Consider the following 12,806-nt stretch of genomic DNA (forward strand, 5'->3'; position numbering starts at 1 on the left):
CACTGATGCTGACCTCCTGATTCATCTGCATGTGTTCTGCTTCACACTGCTCACCTCCACCAAAGACTTCACAAACATCTTCTTTCTTTGAGTCCAGTTTGTCCCACAAACACTTCCAAATCTCCTCCTCTGAGATTCTGCAGCTTCTTGCAGTGTGACTCAGCTGACTTCTGACAGACCACAGACTGGCACAGCATCCACATGTGTCTCCTTTCAAACAGGCTCTTGATGTTTCCTCCCACATCATTCTGGCCTCTCAGTCTCCTTTGTTCTCCAGCTCTGTAGCTCCAGCTGGTGAAGCTTCAGTTTTCCATGTTGGTAACAGTAAACTACAGCCTCTGCTGTCAGCTGGGTAACTAAACAGAGCTGTCTCTGCGGTGGTGCTACATCCAGCCTGCAGACGGCCGTCTACATGTTGTAGTGGTTTACAGTCACCAGGGGGCGCTGTCCCAGCCATGCAGGCAGTGGGCTGCTCTGCTTGTGCTGTTGTTGGTGAAGCTGAAGTGAAAGCGAGAGTTAAAACCCTGAACAGTGTCCACTGAGCTTCTTATGCTATTCTCATGCTCAAAGAAGTTTAACAGGAAGGACGACTCGTCCATCAGGCGTCCAGCTGTCCGTGACCGTGTCCACAGCAGAGTGTGACTGAGGCTTCATGCTAACACGCACACATGAAGCTAATCCGGTTGTTCAGTCTGACGTCACTAGCCGTATCTGGACCTAAACTCCGCTGCAGGTCCAAATATCAAACGATCACTATGGCATTACTGAGAGTTGAAAAACTGTCTAAAGTCTTTCATCTTTAATAAAATGATCAGCGTTCTGCTCTACCAGGTGTAACAATTGAGTTTAACATCCAGGCATCCATGAAAACGGAATTTATGACATTTAACGGAGTTAGAAGTTAGCAGGGAGTTAGCTCGCTAGCTTCTATCTAAATACAATATAGCATGTCCTGACTGCGGGGTTTTGGAAACAAAATAAAATGTACAGCTCTGCTATCACTTCCAGCATAAATGAAGACAGAAAACTAAACAGCAGTGACGTTTGTAGGGTTACTGAAGTTTGGCTAGCTGGTATATAATGATGTGCTACATGACCGCTAGCGACACAGCTATGTTAGCATAATATAAACAAGCTAACTTTTTTTTCACTCGATAAAAGTTAACGTGATTGTGCTCGGTGGTCAGGAACAAATGTAATCGCATGGCAGGATGCTGTAAAAGGACCAAACTTCAGCCAGGAGAACAACTGAGATAATCCATCCACAATACGAGGTTAGTCATTCATATACTGCTGCATGGGCTGTGCTGTAGTTACATCGTAAGGTTTTAAAAACTGAGCTTAAATAAATGATTAGTGGTAATAAAAGCCGAGGGAGGTCAACAGTGATCGCTGACTGTTTTAGGAGCTTTTTGAGATTAAATAGAAGAAAATACAAAACATTAAACATGTTAACAACACAAAAGCCATATTAAACGCAGACTACTTTAGGCCCGGAAGTAGGATTCGTCACGTCATCACTGAACAATCGGATACCACCACGAGCAGCTGCTCAGTGGATTTGGAGGACAAATGTCTGCAGCTTCTCACAGGCAGTATGCAGAATGTGGATCTCCACAAAGACTGTGGAGAGCTCGTCCCACACTCTAAATCCACACTTGTCTGCACAAAACTTCTCACACGTTCCCGTCACAAGTGTCTTCTAAGTGAAGCTACCAGGTTCAGGTCCAGCTTGTTTATCTGGAGCTGCAGTAGATGATCCATCCTCACAAAGCAACACAAACAGCAGATATGCAAACACACAACACAACCAAAGGATTCTCTCTGCATGTCTGTGGCTGATGCTGCTGGAACGAAGCTGTTTGAAACCTTGTTGTTCTGCACTTTGGGACCAGAAGAGGAAACTGAAGCTCTGTGCAGAGGGTTTAATGGAAGCAGCCAAGCGCTGTAAGTGTCTGCTGTACAGGGATGCTGGTTCAGCTGTGGCTCAGTTTCACAGGGTGACTCAATAAAAGCAGCAGGAAATCAAAGCTTGATGCTTTCATCAGTATGGAAATAAGAAAGTTTCCTGTGACTAGGGATGGGTACCGGTATCATGGCACCGGTTCTGACATAAACGGTAGTAACCAGACCGAAAAGCAGCGCACATTTCGGTGCTTTATTTCGGTGCTTTTTTTTCCTGAGATGTGATACACTTTGAATTCTAGCCAATCATTTTACGTTTCCGAGGATAGTAGGCGGGTCCAGGTACGTACGTTCTTTTAGAGCAGAGCTACAGATTAAAAATGCCCAAGGCGAAGCGGTCAAAAGTCTGGCTGTACTTCACAGCAAAAGATGCAAACTCAGCAGCAACAAGTGCTTTAAGCTGATACTGTGATACTGTCAAAGGAGGTAACACCTCAAATCTGATGAAACACCTGGCAACACATAGCGTTTTTTTTAAAAGCCGAGAAATGCGCCGTATTTGATAGCTTGCTGTGAGACCTCACACCGAGCGCATCTACTGCGGGTGGGTTGCCAGTTATCGGACCCGGAGCAACATCCCCCAAAAACACGAAGAGGAGAGTCCTGGCCCCTAGCCCTGCCAGTGTAGCAGAAATGATGACGGATGATGATGCAGCAGCAGCCGTTCTTCTCTGCGTGAGTAGCTTAATGTTGTTCGTGTGTAATTTACGTTGAGTAGGCTCACCACGTTATTACATTAATGCATGTAAGGTGAACTAGCAAACACCTTCGTAGTTACATGCAGCTGTCTTCTTGTTTGAGGGCAGATGCTCCCTTCACCCTGGCCAAAAAGGCTAAAATGACCAAAGAAAAAGTGGAAAACAGTTAAACATGAGAGGTTTTTGGACAAAGTTTGTGTTTTTTTTCCATTGTTTAAGCACTGCTTCCAGCCAAGAGTGATACCATATATGCCCTATAGCTGCAGAAAAGGCTAACATTGTTATCTTTTTACAAAAAAAACAGCTGAACACGAGAGGTTTTTGGACCAATTTTGTGTTCTCCATTCTTTAAGCACCGATTTTAGCACCGTTTAATCACCGGCACCGTTTCAAAAGTACCGGATAAAACCTAAACGATACCCATCCCTACTTGTGACAGACGCTGGAGCTCTTTCACTCTCAGCTTCACAGTTTCAGCTTCAAACTTCTTCCAACATGTTTCTAACACGGCCACATTCCACCTTAATGGAGCTGATATCTTGTGCATCAGCACATTTTCTAAAGGCAGCGATCACATCTTTAGTTTTGGATGTTTAACTGCAGATTGTTTATGTGTTTATAGCACATTAATTACAACAGCTCATAATATTAATATCACACATCAAATATCAAATAACTCTCATGCTGTATTAAAAGCCAGTGAATACAAATGTGTTTTAAGAGCAGATTTACAGAGACTGACAGCAGGAGCTGGGGCTGTTCGATAGAACGATGTATATATGATGACCATATGAAAACGTCTATCGTTTCATATCACGCTCTTTGTTTCCTGCTTATGTGTTTGTGTTTTCCAGATAAAGCTTTCAAAATAAATCTGAAGATCCTGTTGAGAGTTTTCAAAATAAACACAATACAGTACTGCGGTCGCTCGTTTATCGAGTTACGTTCTAAAAATAAGTCTCAGAATGAAGTAGCAGCTTTATGTTTTACAAGTATTATAGAAGTTTTAAGGCAGTTAAACCCTCACTGCACACTTTCTACACTTTTCTCAGACAGGCATGAACATTTTCACACGTTTCTCTCTTGTTTAAACAAAGTTCAAACCTTCATAGAAAAATAAGTTCATTATTAAAGAGTGAAAGCAAAGTGTTTCTGAAACGTGTCAAATCAGCCTTTGCTGGCATTAAATGAGCTTCTGTGTGAGGAGCACTCGTCCATGGCCTGGGCTCCTCGCTGTCAGGTAAAGTTTCATAAAGCTTTTGAGTTTTTCTGCAGATAATGTTGGTGTCCAGCACGATGTTCTTTTTCCTGCGGTCACTGAGCCACAAAGCCAAAGCTGACTCCATCCTTACGATGTTCTTGTTGTGGACAGTTACAACCTTTTTGCCTCCTTGTTGAAACTATGATGGTCAGCATCTTCCTCTGCCTTTGGCTGCTACCACAGGTGCAAAACGTCTCGTCATCATTGTTGTTTGTTGGGACAAAACGTACAAACATACAGTGCAGCACTGCAGAGTCACACTGCTGTAAATTTGAACACATTCTGTACTGTACAGGAGACACGGCACGAGATTTGCTGACAATGGTCTACAGACAATCAGGACGCAGAACACAATGCGCTGTAAAAAACAAAAACATGCAAAATTGCACAAAAAAGATCAGCGAAACAGCGAGGCCGCCAAAGGTGAACTGTGTTACAGCGAGGGACCAGCGTATATGTGGTTGTTGGGACGATAAATGTCTTTGAGCTTGTGTCAGAAGACGAGCTGCAGCTTTCTGGACCAGCTGCAGTCTTGCCAGGCAGGTCCCACTAACTCCAACATATAAGGAGTTACAATAATCCAGCTGGGACGTCATGAAAACGTGGATCGCCCGTTCAAGGTTTTTAAAAGATATAAATGATCTCACCTTAGATAAAAGCCTCAGTTTGAAGAAAGACCGCTGTACAACTGAGCTCAGCTGTTTTTCAAAGGTCACATTGCCGTCAAATATAAGCCCCAAATGTAAGAATGCGATTTAATAAAAGAGCTGAACCAGTCTAATAGAGCGCCCTTGATGCCGCCATGCTCCAATGGTGAGGTCAAGATGCTGTGGTCAAGGCAGCGGTCAGATCCAAAAGCACAGCGGAGTCTCCTGATCAGTGGCTGATAAAAGATCATTAAGAACTTTTCAAAGTGCAGTTTCAGTGCTGTGAAGAGCTTTAAAACCAGACTGAAACCTTTACAACAGATTGCAGCTGAACAAATATAATCTTTTACAAAATCTTCGACAGGAAGGGAAGCTTTGAAATAGGCCTGAAGTTTGAGCAGACAGAGGATCCAGATCAGGTTTTTAGTACAGGCTGTACAACAGCATGTTTAAAACAGGCTGTACAACAGCATGTTTAAAACAGGCTGTACAACACCTGAACTAAGACTGCTGTTAAAAATCGCTAAGATGTCGGAACCAACAACCTTTAAAATCTTTTTAAACACGTGTTGGAACAACATCATTTGGACAAGATGATGTCTTTATAGCATCACATCGTTCCTCCACCTGATCAAACCACACAGGCTCAAACTGATCAAAAACAGCTGAGCAGGTGAATATTTTAGCCCCGGTGCGATCTCGGGCGAGAGTATCGATGATGGCCAAAGGGCAGCGTCCAGCTCTACGGCCGCTGAAGAGCAGACTCAACAGACGCGTGTGATGTGGATCCTACTGCTCTAAAATTGGAGCTTCTTCAATCCATTAAAGAGGACATTAGTACGCTGTTAAAAGAAGAAGTCAGAAATGCATTGAAAGAAGATTTTGACAATATAAGGGCTGACGTGCAAGGACTGAGAAATGAGATCGCTAACAGCATGGCGGCGACGTGCGGCGAAGTTGATGGAGTAAAGGTTACAGTGAAAGAAGCTGAGGATGGGCTGTCAATGTGGAGCGATGAGGTGACCACCCTGCAGTCTACAGTAGAGAGTATGAAGGAGGAGCTGTCTGACCTGAAGGATAAATGTGATGAAGGCAGGAAGCGGAGAGCTAACATCCACATCATAGGGATCCCAGAGGGCCTGGACTCGAGCTCCTCCACGGCCGTATCCGTGCTACTACGTGAAGTGCTGGGTATGGATAAAGACGTTATTGTCGACCGCTCACACAGGAGCCCTATCCTGAGAAAGCCAGCTGGTAACCCGCACGCCGTCATAGCCGAGCGTCACTACTACCAGGATTGTGTGGCTACGCCGTGCCAGGGCCCAAGCCCCGCTTGAGTTTAACGGACAACCTATTGCAATATTACGACTGGGCGATATGACCCAAAGTTCATATCTCGATATTCTTTAGCTGGATGGCGATATACGATATATATCTCGATATTTTTAAAGCCAGAAAGTTCGAACAAAAAGAGAGTTCTTAGTCAAAGCTGTGTCCCAAATCTCACACAGGCACATTTATTAACATACAGCGTAGATGTACATGAAACAACTACTCAGAAATAAATGATCAGCATTTATTAAATAATAATGCTCCATAAATAAAAGAAAACAATGTTGTTTTTGTGCATAACAAAAAGCTCACAATCGTGCAGTCAAAATGTAAACAGACGCTGAGCATAATAACAAGCAGCTGCTCTGTTCCCAGGTTCTACTGCGTGACTGACAGCCTGGAGTTTGAAATCCTCTTTGTAACCGTGTCTCTTACAGGTGCCATTTATGGTCCTTATACACACTCAATACAGTAATATTACGTTGAAGCAGAGTACGTATTGATAGGTTTGTAGCTTGAACCTATCCGCTGGAACGTTGAAGACAATATAATTACACATCAAAGCAAGACACGAAGTAGGCAAAGTTCTTCATGTTTCTCGTGCACGGGAGAGAACCGGACAAACGCCGTTCCTTCGCTTGACCCCAGTTGCTCTCGACCACTCCCCGTAGCACTGCTCTTTTATTGAGGCTATATGAATATGCATAGGTTCATTAACATATGACGTCTACATACAAACAAAGAGTACCGTGTGTGTGTGTGTGTGTGTGTGTGTGTGTGTGTGTGTGTGTGGTACTGCTGATCAAAGGGTCATATACATGAAAGCACAAAGGCAAACATCCTTGGTCAGGAAGAGGGTAGACCCCCCCTCACCCTAGATGGTTCACCCTAGATAACACGGTGAGGAAGTCCAGCATTTCATCTAAACAAAAAAGCACTTAGACTAGAACAGACGTAGCTACGTTAATCCTGCCATAAAACAATAAGACAAGGTACGACCTCTTCCCATGCTCCCAGGATGTAGGTGTGGAATACACACCAAGCCTTTGTAGCCTGTTAAAGACCACACATCCTATCACTACACAATTAATTATACACCTCTAAGCATACATGGTTAAATATTTCTAAGCATAAATGACAACCAACAATACAAAATCTAACACGTATCACTCCGCGAGGCTCCTCGTAGCTGTAATGCTCCAACAATCCATCAAGCGGTGCGGCCTCGTAGCTGAGCAAAGTCGTACCAAAACATCTTTTGAAAGGTTTCTGAGCGCCGTGTAGCACATAAAATCGGTTCGAGGTCAGTAAGCACAACCAGAATTCATCCATAAGGCGCACTGTCGATTTATGAGAAAATTACAGGATTTTAAGTGCAGAAAATATAGTTTATGGTTTTCCTTTGATCTTAGCAAATATCTACGCCTCTAATTGGGACGATCACAGATTTTTCACTAATGTCTTTGCGCGGCTCCCCAATATGTCATCACACAATATCATCTTTGAGGGAGACCTAAACTGCTCATTATCTGCTATGGACCACAGTTCACACAAAAGTACACTTAGTCCAAAGTCAGCATGCGTCATTCAGAGCTTTCTTGATAATTATGGGCTGGCTGATGTATGGAGATTTCATAATCCTGCTTCACATCAATACTCTTTTTTTTCTAATGTCCATAAAACATATATTTGTATAGAAAAACGTCTCCCTTTAGTTACAGAATGTGATTATAAGACTCTGGTGATTTCTCCTCTTGTTTTTTCAATGTGTATTCCTGATGCCTGCTCCAACTATCAGCCATGGAGATTCAACTCAGTGTTGTTAGCAGATGAGGAGTTTGTCAGTTACAAAAGGTCTCAAAAAGATTTTTTTTTCTATCAATCAGACCCCAGAGATGTCATCATCAGTCATTTGGGAATCTCTAAAAGCATCTGAGAGGCCAAATAATTTCATTTTGTGCCAAACAGAATAAAATAGCGACCGAGCGCCTCTCTCAGTTAGCTGATGAAATGACTAAACTACATGCTGTGTACAGCCACTCTCCTGAGCCTGTATTATATACACAGCGGTTACAATGACAAACTGAATACAATCTCATATCTACAAAACAGGCTTAGTCAAAGTTGCAGCTACGCTTATGAACATGGAGGAAAAACAGGCGAGTTATCAGCTCACCAGCTACGACTAAGAACAGCTAACCAACTATCCTTGAGATCTACAATGACCAGGGAATAAGGTCTACAGACAACCAAACTATCCTTGAGATCCACAATGATTTCAATAAGGTGTTTTATATTCCCTCCTTGGGAGAAGATGCGATCGCTAGTCTGGAGGAACCTGTCTCTAATGTTGAAATTGAAACGGCCGTACGGAGCATGCAGTCTGGAAAATCTGCTGCCCCGACGGGTATCCATCTGATTTTTTCATAAAGTTTTCTGACCGACTGAATTCACTGTTAAAATCAACTTTTGAAGAATCCTTCCTCTCACAGTCGTTGCCTCCAACAATGCATCAAGCAGTGATGTGTTTAATTGTAAAACAGGAAAAAGACCATTTAGATTGTCGTTCATGTCGTTTAATATCTTTGTTCAACACAGACACCAAGATCCTGGCTCAAGTGTTGGCCCGTCGCTTACACAAGTATTTGTCCTCCATTATTTCACCAGACGGGCTTTATTAGGCACTCTTTTTTGAACATTAGAGCTCTATTAAATATCATTTATACCCATGTTAAAGGTGATACATTGGAAACCGTAATTTGGCTTGACGCAGAAAAGGCGTTGGATCGGGTGAGATGGGATTTTTTTATACGCTTAAAAAATGTGTCTTTAATTTTGTATCTTGGATAAAAGTATTGTATTGCTCCCCTCTAACAGCCGTCCAGACTAACAATAATCTGCCCCCCAGGACAGGGATGCCCTCTGTCTCCTTTTTGCCATTGAACCGCTAGCTGTTGCTCTGAGACAATGTGTTGGTGTTGAGGGAAAACATGGAGGGGGTATCGAACATGAAGTCTCTCTTTATGCCGACGACATGATTTTATTTATTTCCAACCCATCGAACAGCCTCCGCAAACTTTTGGATAGACTTACAATAATAATAATAATAATACGTTTTATTTATAGGCGCCTTTAAGAGCCTCAAGGTCACCTTAATGCATACTTAAGGAATTTGGGACAATTTCTGGATATAAAGTGAATTTTGGGAAGAGCGAGGCAAAGTCTATCTGTACGACAACTGGGGAGTTTTGTGTATTTTAGCCCCTTTTAAACCCAGCTATAACAAGTTTAAGTACTCGGGCATCTGGGTGACAAGAAAACCACAAAGACTTGTATAAAACTATCTTCCTTTATTGTCGAAGCTTAAAGAGGATTTTGGAAAATGTGAGTTTTGCCTCTTTATATTTATGGTGGGAATGCAGAACAAGGAGCAAAGATGAATGTGATGCTGAATCAGCAGAAGACTTGGACTCATTTGATTCCAGCTTTGATATCATTGATTTCAATATGTCCATTTCTGTCACACTTCACCTTTAAAAGTGAAGCCATGTGGTTCCTGGAAGGAAAAACACGACTTTTTCAAGTCTTTTTCCTGTTTTTATGAGAAATTTACGACTTTAATGTGAAACATTCAGAGTTTTTTCTCTTGTTGTGTTTGTTTGAAGCTGCTTCCTGTTGGCTTCAGCTGTTTGGAGTTTCCATTTTCTAAACTTCTACATTCTGAACCTTCTTCAGCTCTGAACAGATGATGAAACACTGAATGATTTCAAGCACTTTGTCTAATAAACTTACATCTTTCATTCTTTATACAGATTGGAGGGCTGTGGTTTGTCAAAGATCAGCTGTGATTATCTGGCAGCAGCACTGAAGTCCAACCCCTCCCATCTGAGACAGCTGTACCTGACTAAGAACAACAACCTGCAGGATCCAGGAGTGAAGCATCTGTGTGGTTTCCTGGAGAGTCCAGGATGTAAACTTGAAGCTCTGGGGTCAGTCAGCATGTTTTAGTTGTGCTGAGATGAATATGATGTGAAAGTTGTGCTGACACTAAACTGCAGACATCAGGCTGATATTATACTGATCCACACTGAGGATCTTCATGGTAAAGTCTGTTTTCTTCTTCTCTGGTTTAGTCCATTGACTGCAGCAGAACAATGTTCACATTTCAAACCTTCAAAGAAGAAGAAAAATCCTCCACTGGAAAATTCACTGTGAAACTCTCAAACTCTTCATTGCACCTTAAAGTCTGTGTGACACTGAAATCCAAAGCAAAATGTGCGTTTGCTTTACAGACAGCAGTCCAACACAAACATACACACATCATCCAAAACACAGTCCAACATCCAAATCTCCTCCACTGCCAGCATGAATGATGGGAAAGAGAAGGAGGAACACTCTGACATTCAGGGTTAGAATGAGTTTCATCAAGCAGACTGTGAAGATCAAAGCTGCATTAGAAAGCTTACATGAATGAATGAGTGGACAGAAGTGGACAGAGATCATCTGAAGCACTTCAAAGGCTTTAAAACAGCACATTTCTCTTTATTCTTTATCAACTCTGTTAGTTTCTCTCAGTTTTCTGTGGAATGAAGCTAACAGCAGGCTAATAAGATGCTGACCAATAGGTTTCTATTAAAGGTTGTAATTTGCATATGAAAAAGTGCTTTGGCTCAGCAGGGATCAGCTTACAGGTAGAATACAGCTGCTGGATGGGATTAGCATGTCATAGCTATCTACCAAACTGCTAACTGGGGGATTTCAGGCCATCTATGGATCATTTTTGCTAACTGTTTATTCAGCTTAGGCTCACAGGGCTGCAGCCTGTGCCCTAGCTGTCATAGGGCAAGAGGCGTGGTCCACCTGCACAGGTGAGCAGTCCATCACAGGGCCAACAGAGAGCGACAGAGAAGCACTCCCTCACATCCACACCTACAGCCAATGTAGAAGCACCAATGAACCTAAGCAGCATTTCATTGGACTGTGGGAGAACATCCAACCTCCACAGAAAGGCCCAGCTGACCAACAAGCTTCAACCTACAACCTTCTTGCTTTGAAGCACTAGTGCTAACCACTTTTGCCCATTTCAGCCCAAATGCTGCATCTTCCTGTTTCTGACTCCAGGCCAGCTCCACTAACACTTTCTCATCAGACACTGCCACCTAGTGGAGGAAGTCTTAGTTCCATTTGAAGCTTCAGTCAGTTCCTCACAGCACACTTCAATCATTTCCCTCCCACAGCATCAGGACCAGGGCTTTTTCTCTCTTTGGTCCCACTAAGAGATTTCCACACAAACACCTCATCAGTGGGACTCTCAGAGCTACCAGCCCTTTGCTACAATCACAAAGCTCTTCATTGAAATCAATGATATCAAAGCTGGAATCAAATGAGTCCAAGTCTTCTGCTGATTCAGCATCACATTCATCTTTGCTCCTTGTTCTGCATCCCCACCATGGACTTCATTCCTTTCCAAGCCAGCCTTGAGTGTCCTTTATTCAGCTCATCCTCTGCTTTACTTTTACACCTGATTTTAGCTGCTTTATCTCTCTTTCAACAAGTTTCTGTGCCTCAATCTTTTTCTTCTCTCCCTCATAACAAGACAGCTTCTTCTGCCTGAGAACATGTTGGAGTGATTTACTAATCCAGGGCTGCTTATTGGGGAAAATACTTCCTGTTTCCAAAGTAATCCCCATTTTTCCCAGAAAGAAATGTCAGTAGAAATCGATGATCTAAGTGAGAACATGAGCCTTTAAAAAGTCCCAGTGGGTGCAGTCAAAGCAGTCCCTCAGTCCCAGTATAAAGTCTTTGGTCCAGACTGGAACAACTGTGTGCCCAGTTTGAGCTCTCTTCAGTGCTGTGACCTGACAGAGCCAGAGGGGCCATCACATCACATTTAGAAGCTCCCCTGATGGAGCCACAACACATGTCCAATACTTAGTCTGACTTGTTGGACCAACTGGAAGAAATGATTCAAGGACTTAGTCACAGAACAGAGATTCAAATCTCCAAAATCCAACTGGCTGCATCAGGACATATAGTCTGAAACTCTGCACAGTTTCCTGTTTGAAGCTGCTTCCTGTTGGCTTCAGCTGTTTGGAGTTTCCATTTTCTAAACTTCTACATTCTGAACCTTCTTCAGCTCTGAACAGATGATGAAACACTGAATGATTTCAAGCACTTTGTCTAAGAAACTTACATCTTTCATTCTTTATACAGATTGTTGCGCTGTGGTTTGTCAGAGATCAGCTGTGATTATCTGGCAGCAGCACTGAAGTCCAACCCCTCCCATCTGAGAATGCTGGTCCTGAGCTGGAACAACCTGAAGGATCCAGATGTGAAGCAGCTGTCTGATCTTAAGAAGAGTCCAGACTACAGACTGGAGACTCTGTGGTCAGTACAGTGATGGAGTGAGTGGGTGGTGCTGTCAGCAGTATTGTACTAAACACAGTCAGTATGAAACAAAGATCCAGTGTTTCCTGTAAAGCTGCAGCTTCTCAGTGAAGCTGTGAGAGGAGAACGGTGACAGGCTTCAGGATTGGACACAAACACTTCCTGTTTCTCACCTTTATGGTCACCATAGTAACGTCTGACACGCTCTGATCAAACACTGTCAACAGCCAATCAGCTCTCTGAACAAAGCAGCACGCAGACCAATGACTGCATTGATTTCCAAGTTTAAAGCAGTGAAGAACACAGTCTGTAGGTGAGGAAGAATTTAGTGAGAGCAGATGTTTGGATGGAATTCCTCCAGTTAACAGCTGGAACCGTCCATCTGGATTGTTGGGCTTGTTGTTGGGGTTCCTACAGAGCTCAGAGTGGACACACCAAGGTTCTTCTAATGAATGAAAGTCCAAACTCAAACTAGGAGGGAAAAACATTTTCAGCAACTTCAATAAAAATCCAAAG

This window comes from Mchenga conophoros, linkage group LG23 (genome assembly GCF_057382185.1).
Source record: "Mchenga conophoros isolate Kocher_MC1m ecotype Shallow Benthic linkage group LG23, M_conophoros_male_GT1.1, whole genome shotgun sequence".
NCBI lineage: Eukaryota > Metazoa > Chordata > Actinopteri > Cichliformes > Cichlidae > Mchenga > Mchenga conophoros.